The sequence below is a fragment of the Rhincodon typus genome, chromosome 32, assembly GCF_021869965.1.
Source record: "Rhincodon typus isolate 14 chromosome 32, sRhiTyp1.1, whole genome shotgun sequence".
Classification (NCBI taxonomy): Eukaryota; Metazoa; Chordata; class Chondrichthyes; order Orectolobiformes; family Rhincodontidae; genus Rhincodon; species Rhincodon typus.
The window spans coordinates 11,395,491-11,416,366 of record NC_063363.1 but is presented as its reverse complement, the minus strand read 5'-3'; the positions used below and the strand labels follow the sequence as shown (position 1 = coordinate 11,416,366).

The 20,876-nt window shown below is 41.9% G+C and overlaps 1 long non-coding RNA gene across 1 annotated transcript in view; it reads left to right on the top strand.

Moving 5' to 3' along the window:
- Positions 1-1,140: 1,140 nt before the first annotated feature.
- The window catches only part of LOC125486725, a 72,573-nt gene continuing 52,837 nt past the window's right edge, over positions 1,141-20,876 (top strand). The window contains exon 1 of the long non-coding RNA XR_007265360.1: positions 1,141-1,249. This is a non-coding gene — a long non-coding RNA (uncharacterized LOC125486725). The remainder of the gene's footprint in view (positions 1,250-20,876) is intronic.

Below are 20,876 nucleotides of genomic sequence, written 5' to 3'. Positions count from 1 at the left end.
AGTGGAACTCCTCAATTTCAGTCTGGCTTCAAGATCTGCATTCATGTATAACCATCAATCTCAACAGCAACAATTTCCATCTACATTGCACTTTGTTAATAGTAAACTATCCCAAGACATTTCACAGAGGAATTACCAGACAATATTTGTCACCAGGGCACAAAATAAACTTTGTTTTATTGTTGCATTCAGAAAATATCATCTTAATCTTTGCACTTTTTGGAAGAGTTGGTTATGTGCTCAAGTCCTGGACTGGATCTGGAATCTGAAGTGCTTTGGGGATCAGGAGTTATGGGGAGAAGGCAGGAGAATGTGATTGAGAAACAGAGCAGCCATGATCAAATGGTGGAGCAGACTGGATGGGCTGAATGGCCTAATTCTGCTCCTATACCTTATGGTCTTGTGAACTTGAGTTCAAAGTGTTATTTGCTGAATGTAACTTATGATGTAACAAGTGGAGCTGGTGGTGCAGTAGTAACATAACTGGACTATCATTGCAGAGGTCCAGTCTAATGCTCTGGGGTCATGTGTTCAAATCCATCATGGCAGCTGTTGGATTTTAACGTTATTTAATAAATCTGGAGCAGAAAGCTGATCTCTATCATTGACTGTTGTAAAAACCCATCAGTTCACAAATGTCCTTCAGGGGAAAAAAATCTGCCGTTCCCACCAAGCGTAGCTTATATGTGACTCCAGATCCACAGCAATGTAGTTGGCTCTTCACTGCCCTCTGAAATGCCCTAGACAGTGATTCAGTTTGATGATGGTTAGAGATGGACCATAAATGCTGGCCTTGATAGTGACACCCACATCCCATGCAAGAATAAAAAAAAGTAATTAATTTCATTTTTTAAAGTAAGTGGCAATAAAATGGATTTAGAGTCATAAATATAATACTTTATCTTACTGATGTTATGAGCGAGTTCATTGATATCTACAGACTGGGCTTTCATCTGCAGAAGGGTGAGAGATGGATGTAAAACAATGTATCACGGATTCTCCAGGTTTCTCTTCAACTGTGGCACAGAGCAGAGAACAGGGGAGAATTAAATTTATCTGTATTAACCATTGCAAGATACTAAAAATTATTACAGTGTATTTTAACTTGATCTTCTCAGGTTGACATCAAACAGTGTCATTATTTGGTTGACCTTGATAGAGAAATAGAGACTCCACGTGAACCAAGGTATTCTGCGAATAAAGAAGACTGGACAATCATAGCTTACAAACCATTCTTAGATGTCACAAGGTAAGCTATGAGTCTTTTAAACAACTAAACAGTTTTGCTAATGGTGGAATTTTGAGTCTAATAGATGATTTTCAGTATCAGTGGCAGCTATTATCTTCACAGCATAAATGAAACTATGACAAGTAGGGCCGGCAATTAGACTTGACATCATGTGAGAATTGCAATGGTTTTCTACATTTGTACATGTCGTGCAAACTGCTGTCCAAGTAACACAGAATTTGAACAATAAACTTCAGAGGCAGTGAAAATGCCAGTTTCTGATCAGTAACAGATCGCCTCTCCTAATTCGAAGCAATAAAAATGCATTGTGGTTTCCAAGTCTCCTGTTATTAGATATAATGTCTGTGTTTTTGTGTGTTCAATGGACTTCTTTATCTGTTAACCATTTCTGACTGTCATTGTCTCAAACTGAGTTAACTATAGATTTAGGTGAATATTGCTTAGATGTACTTCGTTGTTGGTAATCCTGATTATATTTCAAGCAATTGTTACTAATTTACTGTCCAATAAATCTGTTCTCTCTTACATAAACATTTCTATGGTACATTCCCTCAGTTGACTAATATTTTGCTATATTTGCACTGGCAACAGGATGCCACACCAAAAATAATCTTTCTTTTGCTGTAAGGGTGTTTACCTTAACAATGGATCATCAAGTTAGTGTCTTCAGGGTGTTTTAATCCAGTGAAATGTGTCATCCTCTGTATCTCATGCGGCGAGTATTGATTTTAACTGTGTTGTGTTAGAGATTGGCAATCTCACTGAGGCCTGAGCTTAAATTTGCCAGCGTTCTCCATCAGGAGAACAGGGAGATGAGAGGGTGAAGCCCTTAGCTTCAGTTTCTCTAACCCCCAGCTGTACTTAGAGATGAAGGTGGGGCTGGTTCCAACTCTTCAAATAGTAAGCTTGAACAGGTTTGAATAGTCCCCGGTGGGGAATTGTAACAGAAGCAACAAGTCGTTAACAGAACCTTATAGATTGGAAATTTAACAGATCAAAATAATGTTGTCCGGTGTGACAGTGCACCCTAGCCCTTGCTGTGCCCACCAGTCTCTGAAGACCATTATCTTGCTGACAGACACCACATGATTTTGTCAGGAAATACCCCAATGTAACAATGAAGGAGGGGCAGCAGTCAGGCACTGTGCCCCCCTCCACGGCCTACTGCCTGGACCTATTAAATGGCAACTTCGGCCCCTCCAAGGGGAAGGCCCACGAGGAGGCCCCCGATCTGCCTGCCCACTGTCCCTCCGCACAGGCTGCCAATAGATTGGGAGTGTGAGGCTGTGAAGAGCTGGTTACACACAGGGTCCCTGCTGTACCATGAGCTCTGGTACTTCAAGATCAATCTGCACCAGAATGGACAAAGCCGGTGGGTGCTTTAAAAGAAAATGATGCAAAACCTGACCTTGAGGGAGATGCCAGTATTCTGAGATTGTAGATTCTTTAGAACCATGGTGCAATTGACAGAGCCTGAGACCTTGATGCTAGAGTTTGCAGTGGTCCTTGTACTAAATACTTGCAGGGAATGTAGCCACAGCCACAATCTACTGATTTCCGATGTGTGTTTTGAGCAATGGAACCAAAGAAATCTTGCTGATGTGGTGCAAAGTTAGGCATTTCTTCCTTGAAGTGTAATCCTCTTTTGTTGCCGGGTGCTTAGTAGGAATCTGCAATGCTATAAAGCTTAATTCAAAAACTCTCATCCATTTCCATGGGAAATTGAAGTCCAGTTAAGGACTGAAGGTGACTATAATTATACTGCAGGCGTGCACATTCCACACTGGTATACGTACTGACCCCTGTTGGGATCCAAATGAAATTGTAATCCTTGTTGATTTAGACTGTTCATTCTCTTGATCTTTTTTCCTGAGTTGACGCCTCTCCTGCTGCTCCATGTTTTTAATCCACATCCTCAGTCCAGCTTCAGATCAAAAGCAATAACGTTTACATTTATATGGTACCTGTCATGACCTTAAAACATTCCTAAGCAATTAACCACCTATTGAAGTCTAGGAGCTGTTTTAGTGTAGGAAATGCACCAGCAATTTTACATACAGCAGGAATGTGATCAATGAGTATTTAATCTGTCTCTTAGTCATGTTGGCCAGGACACAGAGCAGTGGGATCTTCTACATCGACCTGAGGGCAAACAGGACGTTGGTTTCACAGAGTCTCAGAATTGTCATGGTCCAGGAGGAGGTCATTCATTCCATTGTGTCTACACCAGCTCTTTGAGTGTTTGAACTTAATGCCATCCTCCTGCCTTTTCCCATAACCCTGCAAATTGTTTCTATAACATCGATGTCAAAGGACAGCACCTCCAACAGTGCAGCACTCCCTCAGTATTGATCTGAAGTGTCAACCTAGGATTTGTGCTCATGTTACTGGAATGGGATCCTAAACTCACTATTGCTGTGCCATCTCACACGTCTGTTCCCCAGTACCACTGCCAGCCTGTGCTTTGCCTTTTTCTTTGATGACCATTCCATTTCTTTTTGCGTCTTCTTCATGAATGGTGACCAGCGTTGGAAAGGCAGTCAAGTCTTTCTGCAACTCAGTCCTTGTCAATACAGATTGTCATGTAAAATTGCAGTGTAAATGGTAATGCTGGCATCCCCACCACAGATGAAAGCATTCCCGTTTAATGCTAAACTACAGACTCGATAATTAAGTGGTTGTCAAGTGTAAGCCAGCAGCTTTATTCTGTTTGTAGACTTTCCATTTAATTCCCTTGTACTCACTCATCAACCAAAACATTGAGCAGCAACCACTGCACAAGAAGCTTCAGTAAGTGGGAAGAGTGTCCTTGAAAGAAGGAAAAAAATGGAGTGCCTTTTTAGACCTTAGTGGAATGTCCCAGGTAGCAATCTAGGCCCTCAGAGGCAAGAGCTTCATTAAAGCATCCCTTTGGTCTCTCAACATGTTGCCTGTTTATCTTTTTTTGATTCTCAGTAACATGTACAATTAGCTTTGTATCATTGTCCCTGATAAATTCAACAGGATGAGTTTGGCAAGTAAAACATAGTAATTTCCATAAATCAGAATCAATGCAGTGTGGAACTCAAACACAACAGGTCAGGCAGCATCAGAGGAGCAGGAAAGTTGACCCCACCTGAAACATCGATTTTTCCTGCTCCTCTGATGCTGCCTGACCTGCTGTGTTCCTCCAGCTCCAAACTGTATTGACTCTTACTCTGGCATCTGCAGTTCTTGCTATCTCCGAATTTCCATAACATCATTTTTTTCCCCTGTGGAACTCTGTTTGAAATATTTGAACTGTCTGTTTTCCCTGATGACCTTTCTTTTTCCATTCTTGGAATGTGGGTATCGCTATCTACACCAGCATTTGTTTTCTTCTCTCTAATTGCCCTTAAGAAGGTGGTGGTAAGTTGCTTCCTTGAACATTTGGAGTTTATGAGGGGAGGGGGACAGACTGTTCTTAAGGAGGGACTATCGGGAGCTTGATCCAACAACAATGAAGGAATGATGATATAGCTCCAAAATTGGACTATTTGAGACTATGGTGCTGGAAGTGGTGTTGCTGGGAGTGGGAGCCTTGCAAATGTCAGTGTTCCCATGCGACTGCTACCCTTGTCTTTCTAAGTAGTGAGGAAGGAGGTGGGTTTGGAGGGTGTTAATGAAGGGCCTCGAACAGTCCTTGCACTTGTTGGCTTAAACTCCTTCAAGACCTTAAGGGAGAATTCTAGACCAGTTGTCCATTCTTACAAGTCTTCAGATTCTGCCTCCTGTATTCTAATCCACACCAGGTCATTGATCTATGTGGGGTCCAACTCAGCAACACATTAGTTTTTGAATTCTCATCCTCCTTTTCAAGCAGTTGATGGTTTTGCCCCTCCTTAACTCCATGAATGCAAGGTTCCCTACAACTTTCTCCGAACTTTTTGCTGTTCCAAATTTGGCCCTTTGCATATCCCCTATTTTTATTTTATGGCAGCCATGTCTTCAGCTGCCTAAAGATCCTACAGTCTTGAATAATCTCTTTAAACCTCTTTGCCTCTCTACTTCTCCCTCATCCTTTCAGTTTTACTTTAAGACCAACGTTTTTAACTAAGATTTTAGTTACCTGTCCTAATATGTCTTTTTGTGAATAGGAAATCACAGGAACGAGGACATTGAAGCAAAAAAAAACCCACTGAAAATAGTTCTGACAGGCATTAAAAGCATTAATGCTTTGCCACACTTTAGTGCAGTGGTCTGAGTGATGCTCCTGCGTTTCTGTAAAATGTTTCCAAGGCTTTATAAGTTCCCCTGACCAAAGATAAATATGACTTTTATTTTCTTTCTTTTAAATGTTATTTTAAAAAGTAAAGTCTGCTGATCAGAAAAGGAACATTTTCTACAATAAATGTAAATATTGAGCTCATCCTCCATCAGCTTTTTATAAGTTTGGTTAGAAGGTATCCTTTTGTCTAAAGTATTTCCTGTGTTTTGTGTTGGAGGGACAACCAGCCTTGCTACTAGAATTCCCAGTTCTAGTCATACAATCAAGGAAGTGAAAGTCACCATAGTCCCGGAGGACTCATTAAGCCAAGGATCACCACCCTTAAAGCAGATTTGAGAAGCTGGGACCTTCCTGGATCACCTGGAATCGAACCCATGGTGTTGGTGTCACTCTGCATTGCAAAGCAGCCACCTAGCCAACTCATTTATTGAGGAGTAGCACGAGGAAAATCATGATCACAGTGAGGCAGGTACGAGGACCACAGAACTGATTATATCCAGCTACCTAGGTCATAAGCTCCCAAATTCCCTCTCCAAATTTCTCAGATTGTCTTAACCTTCAAAACACTTATTAAAATCTACGTCTTTGACGAAGCATTTGGATGACTTGTCCTAACTCCTGTTTATAAGACTTTTGTCTGATAATGAGTGGTATGAAAAAGCTGAAGTTGTTACAAGTTGTATTGTATGTATTCCCTGTAACTGTTGGTAGAGAGCTGCGAGCAAGTTTTCTTCTGGTGTGATGTGATGTGAATATACCTTTGAGAGGCCATATTTTAAATTGCTGTCAATCAGTACTACCACTGACAAAAGGTTCATGTATTAGTCCTATCGTTTGTAGTTAATCTACAAGCAGTGGGGTAGAGATTTGGTTTAAACTACTTAGCCTTCTAGTGAACATTTGTCTGTATATTGTATTATTTTCAAATAAGGAGAATTTGTCAGAATTCATTCATACATCAGAAAAGAGCTCCATGTAGACTGTCAAGTTCCTTATCCTTTCTACTTTTGTAATTTTGAACATTTACATATTTTCCTGTTTTCAATATTTCATTACCAAATCCTTATGTGTTATTGGTATATATAAAAAGAAGAGAATCAAAACAAAACATCTTTGTGCCATCTATTTGATGCACAACATCTGTTAAACAGTTTGTCTTTCTATGGGAAAAGATGGCAACTATTAACCAGGAATTGTATAAATTGGCAGGAAAAAGCCTGATTTGCAATTCTTTAGGCTGTGATAGTTAAAGGTGCTTGCAATGATCAAACAACGCTGAAAGCAAGAGTTCAAATCTTACCATAGCAGCTGGTGAAATAGGATGTCGTTGAAATTGGAACTGCTACTATTTTGGTTCATTAACTCAGAAAAAGGAAGCTGCAAATCCTGCCTGATGGCTAGTTACTGACTTGTAATATCTTCTGGTCCAGTTCACCAATCCATACCAGTGGTCGCTAGAAATCTTGCAGCTATATCTGCAGGACAACCAGAGAGGGACAGGGAAGGTTAACTTGCCAATATTGTCCAAATTTTGATAATAGGTCAAAAAGAGAAAGGCTTCATGGTTTGTGTCAAACCATGCAGCTCCGTGCAGACTGTCAAATTTCTAATGCTTTCTGCTCTTATAATTTTAAATATTTATAAATGTTCCTGTTCATAGTCCATAAAGTTTCAATCTGCATTGGTCAAATGTAACTAATCTAAACTCTCTCCGAAAAGACTATAATAGCATTCAGAGGGAAAGCAAGCAGTTCAGTTCATTAACCTGTCTTAATGAAGCACACAGCCATCAAGTTTCAAAAAACCTGAAAACAATGTCTACTCCAGTTCATCTTGGCAGTACAGCCAGCTAAAACCATCTGTGCCTCACTCGAACCACAGCACAGCTGTCTGTCATGCCAGGAGGTGTTTGATGCAGCAGAGCCCTAACACAAGCCTGACTGCCTTATTTGGTGACGTCATTCGGTTCTTGTAGTCACTTGGCAGATCACTAAGTGTGGATGCACGTCATGAATTGCTTGACGCTAATTTAGCACATTATCATCAACGGACATTAAAAAACGCAGTTTTAAAGTTAATGCATCCATTGGATGTCAGCAAAGTTTATTGATTCACAAGACATTCTCAACTTCTTTCACCCCAGTTCTGATTAACTGCCATGAATTCCAGACTGATTGTATCCTCTCGTACTCTCGTACTCTAATCTGTTATACTCTCAAACAAATTGCAGTGAATCCACTTCCATTGAATGAGGGAATAATATTGAATTTATCCTTTTCCCAAGCTACAATGATAACTACATTCCACAAATATTGCATTAGCCGTAAAGCACTTTGGGACATTCTAACATTACAAAAGGTGCTTTGTGAGAACGTATGAACGTGAGAAATAGGAGCAGGAGTAACCCATATAACTCATTGAGCTTGTTCCACCAATCAGTGTGAACATGACTGATCCAGTATGGTCCCAATTCCTGCCTTCCCGATCCACCTGCCCACTCACCAGCCTCGACTCCTTTGTCAATCAAACTTCTGTCTAACTCCGAAACAAAAACAAAGTTGCTGGAAAAGCTCAGCAGGTCTGGCAGCAACTGTGAAGGAAAAAACAGAGTTAATGTTTCGGGTCCAGTGACCCTTCCTCTGAGTTCTGAGTTTCGGGTCCCCGAAACGTCAGCTTTCCTGCTCCTCTGATGCTGCTTGGCCTGCTGTGTTCATCCAGCTCTACACCTTGTTATCTCAGATTCTCCAGCATTGGCAGTTCCTACTATCTCTGAGCTTTTCCAGCAACTTTGTTTTTGTTCCTGATTTACAGCATTTGCAGTTCTTTGGGTTTTTACTCTGTCTAACTCAGCCTTGAATATATTCAGCCTGAGCTATTCATTGGGGAAAAGAATTCCAAACTTTTTGCAGTTCTACTCCCCTTGTTCTAAGAAGGATACTAAACTGGAGAGGGTTCAGAAAAGATTTACCAGGATGTTGCCAGGAAGGGAGAGTTTGAGTTATAAAAATGGACTGAATGGGCTGGCATTTTGTTCACTGGAGCGTAGAAGGTTGAGGGGTGACCTTATAGATGTTTATAAAATTGAGGGGCATAGATAAGCTGAATAATAATGGTCTTTTCCCTACGGTAGGGGAGTTCAAAACCAGGGGGCATGTTGTTAAGGTGAGAGGAGAAAGTTTTAAAAAGGACCTGATGGGCAACTTTTTTACACAGAGAATGATTCATGTGTGGAATGAACTGCCAAAGGAATTGGTGGATGCAGGTATAGTTACAACATTTAAAAGAAATTTGGATGAATACGTGAATAGGAAAGGTTTGGAGGGATATGGGCCAAATGCAGGCAGGTGGGACTAGTTTAGTTTGGGAACATGGTTAGGATGGACTAGTGGGACCAAAGGGTCTGTTTCCATGCTGTATGACTCTATGACTCTCTATACAGTAGAAAGTCGTTCTCATCCCTGTCCTAAAAGGGAAACCCCTTTCTTTGAAAGTGTGCCCCCCCATTCCAGATATCTACCACAAGGGGATACAGTATCTGCCTTGTCATGGTCCAAAATCAGCAACAAAGCTCGACTGTAAGTTTGTGAGCTTTGTGCATGTTCCATTGCACTGTCTTGGTTGGGTACGTTTGAGGGTGCAGAGGTTAGTGAGGCAGGGTTTGGTGGGGCGAAGAGGATAGATTGGGGCTGTTTGTTTCTCAGACCTAGTTTAATGATGCAACCTAAGTGCTACCGCTCCAAAAATTAGAGGCACCCAAGGCAGCGAGCTCATAATGAGAGTCTTGATGCCATTGACAGCATTGGGTATATTTTGTTTGTTTCCATTGGTTGCCTCTCATAAGCAACCTCTTTGGAGTATTTAACATGTTTGATGCAAATCTTCAGCTGTTGTTCTCCCTCTCCATTTTGCTTTGATCAGTTTAAAAGGGCATTTATCTAGCTACAGAGATAGAAGGAACTGCAGATGCTGGAGAATTTGCGATAACAAGGTGTAGAGCTGGATGAGCACAGCAGGCCAAGCAGCATCAGAGGAGCAGGAAAGCTGACGTTTCGGGCCTAGATAGCTACCATTGTCACGTCTGTCACAACATGAATCAGCCTACTGATTCTCTTTTCTAATGTTGACAGCCCTGCTGTACATTTCTGCTTCGGATATGGGACTCTTTACCTTCCCAAGTATTGTCTTTCTCCAACAAGTGAAAATCTTTACAACCCAAACCTGGCATAGTGCCCTATTTATGCTTCTAGTTTTCTTTCACATAATTGTTTCAGCTTTCAAGTTGCCCTGCAACTTGGGCCGTAGCCCTGCATTTCAAAACAAAAGGGATTCACACCAGTGATCTCGTTGGCAAATAACTTTCAAAATGCATTGGTATCTCTATAATTGCTGTAAATATCTGCAGTCCTAGTGCATTTTTTCCCATTGTTTAGGCAGGAAATTAAATTGATATTTCACTGCCTTAAGCAACTCCACTGCTGTTCAAAGACAGAAGTTGGAGTATGGTTACCAACTTTACAGGATAGCCATATAGGCTCCAAGTATTAAGGTTTCATATCCAGGACAGTGCTGCAAGCAAATGGGGAGAAAAGTCACAGCTGCATTGAAAGAATTATGCATTTGTGTGCATTCTCGTGATGAGAGGGCATGGATTTACAGAGATGGCGCAAAGGTAATGCAACAAAAAAAGTTATTCATACAGTACGGAGTTACTGTGTGGAATGTGTTGCCTGGAAATGTGGTGGAGGCAGGTTCAGCTGAGGCATTCTAGAGAGAACTTTTTTTTCATAGGTTAGAAATGGTGTGCAGGGATATGGGAAAAAGCCAGGCGATTGGCATCAGGTAATACAGCTGATGCAGGCATGATGGATCAAATGGTCTTCATCTGCACCATAATAAACCTATTATTCTGTGATTCTTTTTGAACAGAGATTGATGGTGAACAGAATGGCTATTAACTAGGGGAGGCATTGAAGGCAGGTCATATGATACCTCCAGGAAAGTGTGTCTAACCAGTTCTTACAACCGTAATTCTGAGACACGGGGGGACGTTAGTTTCCTCACATAGACAGATCAGCTTTAGAGAGTAGACAAGGGAAGGAAATGATATTTGTACAACTTTCACGCACCAAGCTAGATGTGAAAATGATTTTGAGTTGAAGGGTCAGAGGTTACACCTCTGGTGTAACCACAGGGGGAAATTAATTCACTGGGTTATTTTGTTTGTACAATAGGCTAGCTAACCTCAGTTGTGGGGGAAGCGGACAAGCTGGGGTGCTGAGCTTTTGATGTGGAAAGTGGATTCATTTATAAAGGAGTGAAGTGATCAAGATTCTATGCACTCATGCTAAGTCTGGCTTTGCTGTGTTTTGGTGATTGCTTCCATCACATCATTCATTTGTTGGCTGCTTGCCTGCTACATGAATGCTCTCTATTGTGTCTTAAGCATAGAGTGATGCTTTTCCTGCTGCAGAAGACAGTCTGGTTTTACTTGGTTGTAAATTCGCAAATGATTTGTAGTCTGGAGTCTGCTGCGTGAAAGGGTGGTGGAAGCATATTGGATAGCAATTTTCAAAAGAGAGCTGGATGTGTAGTTGAAAAGGAAAGAAAAACTGAACGGCTATGAGCATAGAACAGAGATATGGATCCAATGGGATAACTCTTTGACAGAGTTTGTATCAGCAAGATGAAACAAAAGCTAGCCTTCCCATGCTGAGATCCTGAGATTTTAAGGATCACTGGTGTTTTAGTTGGTCTTTGGTAGTTTAGGAAGAAAAAGCTCAAAAGCTTCCTATGTGCTGTGCTTGATTGCAGAATTTAGTATTGGACCAGTTCTAACCATGTGCTGTTCATTCACTGGAAATGCCAGTGTTTCATATCCTTCTTTTTGAAGTTAGTAATCCAACCAAAAAAAATCTTTTTAATCTGGTCATTTATTCTGCAATGTGATGGCAATTGTGCAGCGCAGAAGTAAGTTAATTGCTGATTAAGGTTTTCTTTGAAGTGAAATGGGTTTCAACAGTCTCAGCCTGGTCCCTGGTGGGAATCTAGAGCACAGACGGTTTTAAGTCCCAATTTCTCGATCACACAACTGAGCCACGTGTATTTTTTGAGTGTGTGTCATCAGGTACACTGGGATGATTTTTGCGTTGAAAGTTTGAGTTTCATCATTGAACTACATGTTAACCTTTAGTTCTTACAGCATATATTTTCAAACTTTCTGTCTTGCTTTTCTGATTTTATTTTGCGGTTTGATTTACTTGGTGCTGAGCAACAATTGAAATTGGAATCTGGAACTCTAGATAATTTCCAACCCACCCTCCAATTCGTACTCACCCTCTGCCAAAAAGGCAGAGGACAATGTTACACTTCTTTTACTTATAGCTGTCACAAATCTTAAGAAACTTATGACATTGGTATGCAACACTCATCATCATATTTGACAATTAGTCAAACGGAAGGTAATTAAAATACTTGGATTTTATACAGTTGCGTATTTTGGTGAAATGTGATCATTGCCATAAGGAGTGGAAGAGGTTTGATGAAGTTACAAAAATAGCAATTGAGAGATAAGAAAAGACCAAGAGACATCTATTTACCTTCCACCATCTGTTAGTTGTATGATGCAGTGATTCAAAAGGTAAAGGTAAAGTTGCCATTGTCCTACCAGACTCTCTGTTAGAGAGAAGTGACTGGTGGGGTTTAATCTGAGGGTCACCACACCTCAGGCAAGGGGAGACGTTGAGGTGGAGAGTCCTTCACGGTAACCTGGGCTGGTGCAGGAAATGAACCCACGCTGTTGGCATCACTTTGCATTGCAAACCAACCGTCCAGTCAAATGACCCCATGGTTGCCGATTAATTATAGCAGTGGATCTCTAACAACGAGTTTAAGAGACAGATTAATACTAGGAAAACCCCAGTGGTGAAGAGCTTTGGGAGCCATTTATCTCTCATAGATCCTGTGTTTATCATATGTCATGTCTGATATTATTGATCATGGCCTGAATCTCAAATTGATACCTTGCAGTGAATGCTATCCTGCATCAATATTCCATATCACACCTTGTCACAACATCCTGAGGCTTCCGCTTTAAATCCTGGAAATAGCAAATAAGATGTTATTATAGGATTCACATGAATTGTTTTCTCATCATTGCGTCATTATTGTTAGATTAATGAGCTTCCAGAATGTGTGCAAAATTTTTTTTAATTCATTCGTAGGATGTGGACGTCACTGGCCAGGCCAGTATTTTTTGCTCATTCCGTAAGTGCCCATTGGGTAGTTAAGAGTCAACCACATTGCTGTCGTTCTGGAGTCATGTGTAGGCCAGACCAGGTAAGGATGGTAGTTCCCTTCCCTAAGCAGTTTTGTTGCCTTTTCTGTTGAAGGCTATGTTGACTGTCCTGTAGCCTTTCGCTTACATAATCTCTCTAGTTAATATATCACAAGTGATTTGGATTACTTGTTATCGTTTACAAATGAGAAGTTTCTAACAACAAAAGGAAACTAACTCAAGTGAAAACTAACTCAAGTGAAAGTTGAATGCTATTGTGGCAATTCACAGATAAAGCAAAATAATGATGGGCTAGTGAGAAAAACCCTTTCCTGATGCAATGCTGAATTACATAGGCCAGAAGGTCCCAGTCATTCACTGATTGTACGGAGTTATCTGGTTTCAAATGTTAAAGTGAAGACCCCTTTTCCTCTCGAGTAGAGGGAAAAGATCTCTTGGCACTGTTTGGATGAAGAGCCAAGGAGTTAACCCAGTGTCTTTTTTTTGCTCATTGGGAATAGGCAAGGCCAGCATATATTACCCATCCCTAATAACCCCTTGGAAAATGTGGAGATAGTGCCTTAGTCAGCTGCTGAGGCCCTTGGGATGTAGGGACTCTCTCAGTGCTGTTAGGGAGGGAGTTCCATCACTTCATCTCAGAGACAGCTCAGGAATTCATGACGTTGCACTATGTCACATGATGCGTGGCTTGGAGGGGCACTTGTAGATGATGGTGTGCCCATTATATCTGCTGCCCTGGTCCTTCTAGATAGTAGAGATCATGTGTTTAGTAGGTGCTATCTGAGAAGCCTTAGTGAGTGACTGCACTGCATCTTGTAGATGGTACATACTGCTGCTATTGAGCGTTGATAGCAGAGGGAATGAATGTTGAAAGTGATAGATGAGATGTCAGTCAAGTTGGCTGCTATGTCCTGGATGGTATCAAGCTTTTTGAGTGGTGTTGTAGCTGCACCCATCCAGGCAAATGGGGAGTATTCCATCACGCTCCTAACTTGTGCCTTGTAGTTGTTGGACAACATTTAGGGAGTCAGAAAATGAGATATTCACGGCAGTAATCCTAGCCTCTGACCTGCTTTTCTAGCTATAGCTTTTATTTGGTGGGTCCAGTCCAGTTTCTAGTCAATGGTAACCCACAGGATGTTGATAGTGAGGATTCGGTGATGGTAACACCATTGAATGTCATGGACAATGGTTAGGTAATCTCTAGTTGGAGATGGTCATTGCCTGGCACTTGTGTGGCACAAACGTTACTTACCACTTATCAGCCCAGACCTGGATATTGGGCAAATCTTGCTGCATTTAGACATGCACTGCTTCAGTATCTGCGATGTGGTGGAAGGTACCGAACATTGAGCAACTAACAGTGAATATTCCACTTCTGACTTTATGATAGAGGGAAGGACATTGCTGAAGCAGCTGAAGATGGTCGGTCCGAGGATACTGCCCTGTGGAACTCCTGCAGAGATGTCCTGGGGCCGAGATGGTTGAAATTCACCACCACAAGCATTTTCCGTAGTGCTAGGTTTGACTCCAACAAGCAGAGAGCTTTTCTCCAATCTCTATTGCCTCCAGTTTTGCCAAGGCATTGGATCCCTCAAATCAACACCACAAAATTAGATCTTTTGGTTATTATGTTGCTGTTGTAGGAGATTGCTGTGCACAAATTAGCTATCACATTGTTAACATTTCAAAAGTGACGACTCTACAAAAAGGTCTTAATTGGCTGTAAATTACATTGGGACTGCTGTGATTGTGAAAGGTGTTACATTACTCGGTCATCTGAATTGCTATATTTTGTGTCTCCATCTTCAAGTTAGGCAGGAGTAATTTTATCTTGCTCTTGATCATTGTATAATGATCCCCCACTGCTGGAATGCATTCAAAGAGTCTTCCTCTGCATTATGGAGGAGGCGGTTCAGAATCAGGATTGGAAAAATGTTTATGTAAGCTAATTGAATGGTAATTCAACTTTCCCTCCTATCACTTTTGATCAAACCAAAATTTGACCCAATTATAAGCCCATTGCAAATTGAAATTCTCATGTTATAGACCACTTCACTGAATAGACAATGAGTGGCATAGTGGAAACACCACTTGTCTAGTAAATGAAGACCCAGTTTAATAATGTGGTGACATGGGTTCAAATCCCACCAAGGCAGATGCTGAAATTGGAATTTATTAAAATAAATCTGGGTTTCATAAAAAAGCTAACCTAACAGCGACCACGTCCACTGTCAATTGTCCTAAGATCAGATCTGGTTTACTGATCTCTTTAGGGAATTAAATCTTGTATCCTTACCTGGTCTGTCCTAAGTGTGGCACCAGACTCACAGCAGTGTGGCTGAGTCTTAACCTGGGCAGTTAGGGATTGTTGGCCTAGGCAGTGATACCCGCAACGCGTGAAAAGAGAGCTCCCTGAGCACGTACAAAACAAGAGAAATCCAGCCTGACCCATTCGATCTTTTAACCATTCCAGCAATTCCTTTCCTCCTCTTGCAGTGGCCCAAATAGGCCTTGTGGACATCTTCCACCTCTCAAACACCCTCCTTTGATTGTACCACCCAGCTGAGAGCAGATGTTCAGAATCAGACAGATGTTCAGAATCAGACAGATGCACAACTGAACAATGGGCTTCAACTGAAAAATGCTCTCATCTGATTAACAGATGGTGGGCTTAAAGAGCACTGACAATTTTGTGCTAATCCCTTGTTGAATCGCTTTCACAGATGGTGCACACAAAGACTGCTGCAGCCCTTTAAAGGATTAAATCACTGCCATATCTCTCAGTCCACTGATGGCCACTGTGACGCAGGTGTCTTTGACACCCTGGATGGCTAATTTGTTTTACAAATGTATTTGACGTGTGCAATAAAATGCCTGCTCCATGGAGTTTTGTGAACTGTCCTGCATTATACTCGCATCAGTTCCTTAGTTTTCTCTTTGCCCAATGGGCATCATTACAACCTCGGTGTGATAAACAGCCATTCAGTTAATTTTGTATTGAGAATAAATGTAGAAATGTTTTTATTTCTATTCATCTCTGGGATGAGGGCGTCGCTGGCTAGGCTGACATTAATTGCCCATCCCGAATTGCCAAGATGGCAGTTAATTGTCAATCACGTTGCTGTGGGTTTGGAGTCACATGGAGGCCATAACAAGTCAGGATGGCAGTTTCCTTCCCTAAAGGACAATAGTGAACCAGACGGGTTTTTCTGACAATTGACAACAGACTCATGATCATCATCAGACTCTTAATTCCAGATTTTTATTAAATTCACATTCCACCATCTGGCATGGCAGGATTTGAATCCAGGTCCCCAGAGTGTTACCTGGCTCTCTGGATTAACAGTCCAGTGATAATGGCACTATTAAAAGTTATGAGTGCACCATCTGTGTGTACATACTTACAGACAGATTTACCATGACATGGTCTGCCAAGCAACATGGAATGAGTGCCTAACTTTTTCATCACCATTTGGTCTTTAGAATCAAATATCCGTAAATAATTTCACAGCAATGGAAATCATCACTGCTGGGTGATAGGAATGTAGTTGCTCGCAGGTTTTGAGGGTTGGGCCTGGAAGAAAGAAGACAATGTGTAGAAGCTTTACATTATTAGTGATAGTGAAAACACATCTGGCTTTGATCAAAGTTGTTTCTAAGTTGGCAGCTTTGTGTGTAATGAGTTTCTGTGGTTCTCATCCAGGATATGCAGCGGGGATCTCGCTCAAGATTAAAAATCAATGTTCTGCTTCTGGTTATTATGAGTGTGCAGATTGTAGAAGCACATATCCTGCCGCACAAATTGCATTCAATGCAGGTAAATTAAACACCTTCCAAATCGGGCATTTAGCAGCCCAGTTTTGTAATCTGAGACTGACAGATGCTGCCATCATTGTTTGTCACTATCTCTTTTTCCCTGGCAGGATGTCATATTCGCCTTCACCAATGTCTTGTTTGTGCTATTGTCTTTTATGACATGCAGACTGCAACTCATCCTAGAAGAGGCTTTAGGAATCCTGTATCTCTAACTCACTCAAAACTGACTCACTTAAAGCATTAAAATCAGGTCCAACAAGTCTGGACCAACACAGCTGGACCTTTTTGGTTGTGTCTTCGGTGGTATTACACTGATTGCTGACTGTCATCTCATGGTATCTGCCACCTCTGCCGGTAGATTATTTGAGATAGTTTGAGATAGTGTCGATGATATAGGCTGCACCACTATAGGCTGCACATTGAAGAGGCACTATTATAAGTTAACATGGTGATTTATTGCATGAGAGCAATAATTACACCTGCATTACTAGCCAGACGTAATTACTAGGATTTTCGGGAGCAATACAGAATTCAACTGCTCCCAAAGATTACATGTGAGACAGCAATAGACCATAATATATAGGAGCAGAATTGGGGCGGCATGGTGGCTCAGTGGTTAGCACTGCTGCCTCACAGCACCAGGGACCCGGGTTCAATTCCACCCTCGGGCGACTGTCTGTGTGGAGTTTGCACATTCTCACCGTGCCTGCGTGGGTTTTCTCCGGGTGCTCCGGTTTCCTCCCACAGTCCACAGATGTGCAGGTTGGGTCGATTGGCCATGCTAAATTGCCTGTAGTGTTCAGGGATGTGTAGCTTAGGTGGGTGATAGGGGGATGTGTCTGGGTGGGATGCTTCAAGGGTCGGTGTGGACTTGTTGGGCCAAAGGGCCTGTTTCCACGCTGTAAGGATTCTATGATGATCTAATTAGGCCATTCAGCCCATTCAGTCTGCTCTACCATTTGAACATTCATCATTTGTTTCTCAACCCCATTCTCCTACCTTCTCCCTTTGATTCTGTTAACAATTAAGAACCTATCTATCTCTGTCTTAAATACACTCAATGACTTGGTCCCCACAGCGTTCTGTGGCAATGAGTTCCACAGATCCACCAACATCGGGCTGAAGAAATTCCTCTCCATCTCAGTTCTAAGGGGTCATCCCTTCACTGAGGCTGTGCCCTCGGGTCCTAGTCTCTCTTACTAGTGGAAATATCTTCTCTACGTCCACCCTATTCTGTAAGTTTTAATCGGATCCCCCCCTCATCCTTCTGAACTCCAAAACATACAGACCTAGAGTCCTCAACTTCTCCTTGTATCACAAGCTCTTCATCCCCAGGATCATTCTTGTAAACCTCCCCTGGATTCCCCTCGAGGCCAGCATATCCTTCCTTAGTTACGGGACCCAAAACTGCTCACAATATTCCAAATGGGGTCTGACCAGAGCCTTATACAGCCTCAACAGTACATCCCTGCTCTTTTATTCAAGCCCTCTTGAAATGGATGTTAATATTGCATTTACCTCCCTAACTGCTAACTAAACCTGAATGTTAACCTTAAGAGAATCTTGAACTAGGACTCCCAATCCCTTTGTGCTTCAGATTTCCAAAGACTTCCCCATTTAGAAAATAATGTATGTTTCTATTCTTCCTACAATATGCATAACCTCACACTTTCCCACATTGTATACCTTTATTTAATTCATGGGATGAGTGCGTCACTAGATTGATCAGCATTTATTGCCCATCCCTAATTGCTCAGAGGGCAGTTAAGAGTCAACCATATTGCTGTGGATCTGGAGTCCACGTAGGCCTGACCAGGTAAGGATGGCAGTATCCTTCCCTAAAGGATATTAGTGAACCAGATGGGTTTTTCCGACAATTGACAATGGTTTCATGGTCATCATTTGACTCTTAATTCCAGATTTTTTTTAATTGAATTCACATTCAACCATCTGTCGTGATGGGATTAAAATGTAGATTCCCAGAACGTTACATGGGTCTCTGGATTACCTGTCAAATGATGATACCACCAGGCCATCCCGCCTCTTGGAAGGGACAGCTTAGTGCCACTTCTTCACCCACTCTGCTGGCCTGTCCAAGTCCTCAGCAGCCTCCCCGCTTCCTCAACACAACCTGTCCCTCCTCCTTTACGTCATCTACAAATTTAGCAACAATGCCCTTAGTCCCTTTGTCCAAATCGTTAATGTATAATGGGAATTGTTGAGGGCCCAACACTGACCCCTGCGGATCTTCACTCATCACCGGCTGCCATTCTGAAAAAGACCCCTTTATCCCTATTCTCTGCTTTCTGTCAGTCAGCCAGTACCTTGCCCTAACACCATGAGCTCTTAGCTTATTTAGTAGCCTCCTGTGCAGTACCTTGTCAGTGCACTTCTGGAAATCCAAATAGATCACCTCCACCGGCTCTCCTTTATCTAACTTGTTTGTCACCTCCTCAGAGATTTCTAATTGATTTGCCAGACCTCCTGTTGATGTAGCCATGCTGACTCAGCCCTATTTTGCCATGCACTTCCAAGTACTCCACAATCTCATCCTTGATAGTGGACTCTAAACATCTTACCAATGATCAAAAGTCAGTCTAACTGGCCTACAGGTTCCTGTCTTCTGCCTCCATCCCTTTTTAATCAGGGGTGTTGCATTAGCTATTTTCCAGACCTCTGTGACCCTCCCTGACTTTAGTGATTCCTGAAAGATCACCACCAATGCCTCTACAATCTCCTCAGCTATCTCATTCAGAACTCTGGGGTGTAGTCCATTCAGTCTGGGTGATTTATCCACCTTTAGACATTTCAGTTTCCCCAACACCTTCTCCGTAATGTTGGCCACCAGACTCACCTCTGCCCAGATTCTCTTAAAGTTCTGGTATGCTGCTGGTGTCTTCCACAGTGAAAACTGATATGAAGTATATATTCAGTTCCTCCGCCATTTCTTTGATCCCCATTACTGCTTCGCCAGTCTTATTTTCCAGTGGTCCAATGTCCACTTTTGCCTCTCTCTTACCTTTTAGATATTTTAAGAAAAGCTCTTGCAATCTTTTATATTACTAGTTAGTTTACTCTCATATTTCATCTTCTCCCCTTTATTGCTTTTTTACTTATCCTCTGCTTGCTTTTAAAGACTTCCCAATCCTCTGGCTCCCCACTAATCTTCACCACACTATATGCTTTTTCTTTTGCTTTTATACTGTCCCTGATTTCCCTTCTCAGTCCTGCTTGCCTCATCCTCCTCTTAGTATGTTTCTTTTTTCTTGGGATGTATTTTTGCTGTGCCTCCCAAATTACCCCCAGAAACTCCTGCCATGACTGTTCCACTGCCTTCCCTGATAGGCTGCCCTTTTAATCAACTCTGGCAGCTCCTCCCTCATGTTTTTCATGTTACTTTTACTCAATTGTAATACCGCTACATCTGATTCCAGTTTCTCCCTTTCAAACTGAAGAAATCACGTTATGGTCGCTGCCCCCTAGGAGTTCCTTCCCAATCCAGTCTGCCTCATCACACAACACCAAATCCAGAATGGTCTGTTCCCTAGTGGGCTGTGTCACAAGCTGTCCAAAAAAACGTTTCGTAGATATTCCACAAATTCCTCTTCTTGACTTCCGCTGCCAACTTGATTTTCCCAGTCCACCTACATATTGAAGTCCCCCATGATTATTATAATAGTGACTTTTTTACATGCCTTTTCTACCACCTGATTTATCTTCTTCCCCACATCCTGATTACTGCCAGGAGGCCTGTGCACAACCCCCATCAGGATCTTTTTTCCTTTGCAGTTCCTCATCTCTACTCACACAGATTCTACATCTTCCAACTCTAAATCACTTCTTGCAATGGATTTAATTTCTTGCTAATGTGGCAATTTCTTACTAACAATGCCTGTCCTTTCAACAGGATGTGTATCCTTGGATATTTAGTTCCCACCCTGACCCCTTGCAACCACATCTCTGTTATAGCCACGTCATACCTGCCAATTTCAATCTGCACTACAAGCTCATCTACCTTGTTCCTTATACTGCGTGCATTTAAATAGAACACCCTCATTCCTGTGTTGTCAATGGAACGTGCACATTAACTCCTTCAGAACCATCACCTTCGACACATCTTTTGCTCCAGGTATTTGCAGTGATCCAAGGCATCTGGCCAACAATCCAGTCACTTGGTTCTAATGATCAGTCACAAGTGGAAGTGACCAAGTCTCTCTGATATGTGGTGTGACAGCAATGTCCATATCATACAGAGATAAGGACAATAG